Below are 5,868 nucleotides of genomic sequence, written 5' to 3'. Positions count from 1 at the left end.
CACGCCTTTGACCGAGCACTGTATTTAATTTTGTCAGGGTCATACCAGAGATGATCAGGGGTCACTCCTGACTCTATACTCAGTAATCACCCAGCAAGTGCTTGGTGACCATATGGGATGCCCTCCTCTTTGTAGTTATCTCTCTGTCCTGGCACCATACTGAGTTTCCTGAGTCCCTCTAAAAGTGGTTACTGAGTGCAGTCAACCCAAGTGCAAAAGAAACCCCAAAATAGACAGAGATGGCAGGACCCCCCATTTTTTTTTTTTTTGCTTTTTTTTTTGGTCACACCCAGCAATAATGCACAGGGGTCACTCCTGGCTCATGCACTCAGGAATCACCCCTGGCGGTGCTCAGGGGACCATATGGGATGCTGGGATTTGAACCCGGGTCAGCCGCGTGCAAGGCAAACGCCCTACCCGCTGTGCTATCACTCCAGCCCCAGGACCCCCCATTTTTTAAAAACTTTTAAAAATCAACAGATATTAACAGAGCCCAGCAGGTGGACATTTGCTTTGGTCAAGTGTAGGAATACATAGCCTTAGGTAGTTTAGGTTTATTAGGTTACTCCCGTCACAGTGCTCCCATTCCTCTGTGTTTATTTGTAACTTCTTTCTTAGTGTTCTGTTGACTTGTAAATATTGTTTTTCTCTTCTCCTTGAGTCCTTTGCATAGTTTATTCAGAGCCATGTCCTTTTTGTATGGACACAGGAAGACTTAGCTAATGCCACGCTTTTGTAACCTGGGAATCATTTAACTCTACATGATATTTTCCTCCTGGGCATCTGTTATCTTGACCTAAGCCTCAGCTGCCCTTACTTCCTAGCACCCCCAAAAGCAGGGTCCCGACGACGGACGGGAAGAACCCAAGGCAATAGGTGTGTTGTATGCTACCCTGGCATCGAGATGGGCCTGGCCAAAGTGCCTAATGTTTAACTATAAGTTAGGAGCTTGATCATGGACAAATGTTGTCATGATCCAAACAGTGATAACTAGATTTAGACCCTGCTAGGGTGAGGAATGATTAATCTGGCCTGAGTGCTGTGGTAAGATGTGGCAGTCTGTGGCAAGATGTTGCCAGGAGAGCTGCCTTACAAGCCTCAATGTATATCTTGCAATGTCCATACAAAAATAACTAGCATTAAGATGTTAATGAGTGTCTGGACTAAGGAAAGGAGAAAAATAGCTTAAGAGTCAGGAAGGACTTTGAAATGCCAGCCCTCAGGAAGGGCTTTCTTATCGTGATTTTGCTACCTGGCAGTGTGTAACCTGGGGGCAAGGGCAAGAGGAAAAAGGGAGAAGAGAGACAAGGGATCCACAGAGGGCTGCAGTAGATCCAGAGAGAGGACTGAGCTGGGAGTGTGGGAGATGAGAAAGATGGAAGATTGAATAAATAGTAACTAATCCGCAACCAGCTTGGTCCTCGTTCTTCCTTCGACTGTCCTTGGCCAAAGGCCATCCCGATCCAGCCCATACATAGTGGTTCCAGAGCACTGAACGCGGGCAGTGAGACACAGCCGCCCAGAGAGCCCGTGAATGCACAAGCCCCTCGGCATGCCTTAGATTTTTACAGTCAAGGTCAATCCCAGTTGGATCATTAACAACATCTTATATGGACACCTGAGGCTGCCAGTAGTGATCGCTGAGTGCAGAGTCCAGGAGCAAACCCTGAGTCATGCTGAAGTATCATTATCCCAAGAAATACTGCAAGTGACCCTGAACACTAAAATAGATCAGGACCTGATGGCTGAATTCCTAAGAAATAAATAAACTTCTGTTGGGGAAGATAGTACAGCGGGCAGGACACCTGTGCTGTGCACAAATATCGGTTTGATCCCCTTTAGCCCACAAGCTCCCAGAGCATAGCCAGGAGTAATCCCGCAGTGTTCTCAGTGAAACCCCCAAACCAAATCAAAACAAAACAAAATTCTTGAACTTAACAGCATGGTGAGATTGTACTGGAGGTAATGCTCCGACCATTGGAGCTGACAACCGGGACAAATTATAAGCAGCTCCCAGGTCTCTGAGCAGCCCGAGATGATCATTTACACAGCCAGGTAGAATGTGTACTTGGACAGAAATTAAAACCAAAACCAAACCAAACACACTGAAGTTGTCTGTAATAGAAGCAAATGGATTTAGCACTGGAAAGAACTACTCAGATCACAGACCCTGTTGAAGACGCAGACCTGGCTACACCCCAAGAGTGCAAGGAGGTCTAAGCCGCAGGGTGCACCCCATGCGGGTCTTACCGACGGCTTGCAGGTGCTGGTAGGTCTCCAGCATCACGGAGACAGCTTTCACTGAGAGGCATCCAGACATGTCCACTCTTCCGGAGTGAAGTTCACAGACACATCGGAGAAGGTCACTGTGTCCTGAGCAGACACTCACAGGGTTGGGGAGTCAGGGCCTGTCCCCACTCTTGTTTTCTGGGGCCTGAGGACGGCCCTACATGGGCTCAGGACATCTCCCCTGTTCCCTTGAGAGGAACCAGCCTCCATGCACTTTCCTGGCTGACTGGCACAAGAAATCACAATAAGACAGCCACGTATGCGGCAATGTCAAGGTGCTGCACTTGAAGGTTCTTGGAGGCACTGGCCTTACACCATGGCCACCCCATGACACCCCATGGCCAAGCCCAGCACCACTGGTCCTGTGAGTGCTGCAGAGAGTAAAAGCTGAGCACGCCCCCAGGAGGACCGAACAGAAGCAACACTAGGGTGGACCAATACAGTAGACATGACCTCCCACATGATACATCTCACATTCCTGCTCTAGGGATGAGAAGGGATACTCAATGTCCAGTCAGAAATTCAAAGCTGTGGGTGGACATATGTGCCAATGAGACTCTGGAATCACGGTTCAAGACTGGGCAAAATCTCTCTAAGATTAAAAGTTTCTTGGCACCCAATAACTCAGGCGGCCCCAGAGATCTTCTGACCGGTATCCATGGGAACAGCGCATGCTCAGAGAGACACATAAGCATCTTTTGAACCCGAGACTGTGGCGAAGCAGCTAAGACTCTCCAGAGTGGGAAGAATAAAATAGGGAATCGCAAGTTGTGGGGTCTGAGTCATTAGAGGGGCCAGCACACCCTAGGGTCCCTGATGCCCGTCAGGTGGGAATCCTAAGCTCTTCCTCTTAGAAGCCCTGAGCACCTCCACTGTGGGAAGACGAGAGATATGAAAGGAAACAAAGCAGAAGGCTGGAGTAACAGTACAGTGGGTACAGGAACAGCGGGTAGGTCTGTCGATAACCCTGTCCCATATAGTCCCCCAAGCACTGTAGGCGCATTCCCTGGGTGGGTCCCTCCAAGAGTCACAAGGTGTGATCCCGCCCCCTAACCACTCACATCCCTAACAAAAAGAGCAAAACCCCCAAGAAGTCAGCCTGGCCTGTCGTCTGTAAGGCCCGGGAGACCTGTCGTGATTGACAACTGATCACTAAACTGTGAGCTCTCCTTGAGAGCCACTGAGTGTCACACCAAAGCCAAACATAAAAAAGAATGTGGACAAAAGTGGCCTCAGACAGCAGAATCAGGCACTCCCACCGGAGCCACATCCCACATCTCTTTCCTGAAGTGACTCCCAGACAGTCCACACTGGAGACCTGTGCACTCCTTTCCCTGTAGAGCTTCCTCGCGTCACTCTCCTCCTACCTGGGGACAGCGTGTCAGACACCATCTTCTCCAGACTGTTATTCTTGAGGACCCCACCGAGGCTTTGACAGAGACTTGGAAATGTCAGAGCCGTGAGCAAGAGAGGAGCACAATCTGTATGACCCTGACTGGAAGTCGTGCATTGGATTCGTAAAGGTCTGACTGGGTGCACCCTTGGGCAGCAGCTCACATAAACACCCAGGGAGAGTCTACCAGATGCTCCTTCCTCTTTAAGGGATGCAGAAGCGGATTAGAATCTGGGCTACCCATTGCTCTCAGGGAAGGCAAGGCAAAAGCAGACCTGTGGTGTTGTCTCTCAGAACCTTTGGGTCCACTGTAACAGAAAATGTTATAACATCTAAACAGAAATCTAGTGGATCAGATAAAAATTAGGTTCTGGGGCTTGAGTGAAAGCACATCAGATATGGCACTTGCTTTGCATACACCTGACTCTGGTTTGTTCCCCGAATCCCATAGGGTCCCACAAGTTTACAAGCCCCCAAGTGATTCAAAAGGTAACTAATGAAACAAAGCAACAACAACAACAAAAAATACTCAAGTGTGAATTCTAAGGCGCCCTCCCCAGGTCGCCAGATGTGAAGATTAGTGAGGAGGTTAGGTCCCATGGTACAACATGTTTGATGGTCTCTCTCGCCAGAGAAACAAAGACATGGGGATGACAACAACTGATGGCCAATGGGCAGTGCATAGTGAGCCTTTAATTCCGAGCCGAATAGCATACTTATAGAACACCTGAGAGGTGTTGAGGGACAGGCCTGCATGTATTGTGCTTTATCATTTACAAAGGTCAAGCATTTCAACAGAGACAACTCTTTTGGAGGAATTAACTCAAGAAAACGTTCTGTCTGAGACTAGACTGAGAAATTCACTCAGGGGCTACAAGCATCTGTGTTGCTTTGCTCTTTACCTACTTGTACGTATTTAACAATTAAGTTTACTTCTTATTAATATTTGTATTTATCTGAATCACACAGTAAGAAACATTCCAAAACTTACTTCTCTGGGATCCAGGAGTTAAGGTTAAAAGCTGGATGTGCTTTTATCATAAATTTTACATGGAGTGTTCAGGCTGGTATACCTTCCCCTTCCCCTAAAGGGTCTGGTCTTTTAAGTCATGACAGCATGGAAACAAAACCATGATTTATGATTTCTAGACTGTCCCGTATTGAAGCCAAAATAGCTTTGCTGCTTGCCCCAGGTCCATCCAGAGATTCTTGGTGAGATCCAGTTCTCTGGGGTTAGAAACTATGGCAACTGAAGCCTGAGTCAAGTAAATACGATGGATGCCCAGGAATAAATATTCTAGTCAATTAACCCTCAAATAGTAAGTGCTTAGCATTAACTTTTTTCTTTTGAAGCAAAGAACATTGCTCTATAGTAATAGATTATAGATAATATCAGTTATAGCGGAAAGAGAAATACAAATAATTGACCACAGATGCAAAGTCTGGAATCACCAGTAGGTTTGATTTTATGAGTTAAAGATAAAATCGGAGGATTAGGAGAGCTCATGAGAGCACTATAACCTTCTATGGGGGAAGAAAACTGGCAATTTATGGATCAAGCCTAAAGCGCTTAGGGTTAACATCCAACACTCATGTGCAAAGACAAATTCAAGAGTGACACATTTAAAGTGGGTCCTTAAGCCCTCTTTTCTGTTTTTTTCTACACTACAGAAATTCATATTTTCTCTTGAATTCTAGTACTCTCTTTCATTGCTCTCACATCCTCTCTGTATGTCTGTGTGTGTGCATGTGTTTCGATTTTGGACGGCAACTGGCAGTGCTCAGAGGTTATTGCAGCTCTGGGATCAGGGCTCAGCCCTAGTGATGCTAAAGGACTATATGGAATACCACACGTAAATTGAACCTGGGATGGCCGAATGCAAGGCAAGCACCCTACTTGTTGTACTTGTTCTGGAACTTTCTAAGTGAATTATTTCCACCACATCAGGAGTGACCCTGAGCAAAGCTTCCCCAACACTACCAACAACCCTGGAAATCAATTATTTCTCTTTAAAGAAACCCCAAAACTTTAGCCCCATTACTCATCACAATAGCTGGAGGTAGTCTGGCCAGGGAGGGATTACATGTGTGGGGTGCTTTGCAAATAAACCTTTGAAATTAGAAATTCTTGACCTAGGGGAAAAAATCACAAAAGTTGGGAGAAGAGACAGTAAAGCGGGTAGGGA

Source organism: Sorex araneus, chromosome 6 (assembly GCF_027595985.1).
Source record: "Sorex araneus isolate mSorAra2 chromosome 6, mSorAra2.pri, whole genome shotgun sequence".
Taxonomy (NCBI): domain Eukaryota; kingdom Metazoa; phylum Chordata; class Mammalia; order Eulipotyphla; family Soricidae; genus Sorex; species Sorex araneus.
The sequence above is the reverse complement of the archived record's forward strand: the minus strand, read 5'-3'. Positions refer to the sequence as shown.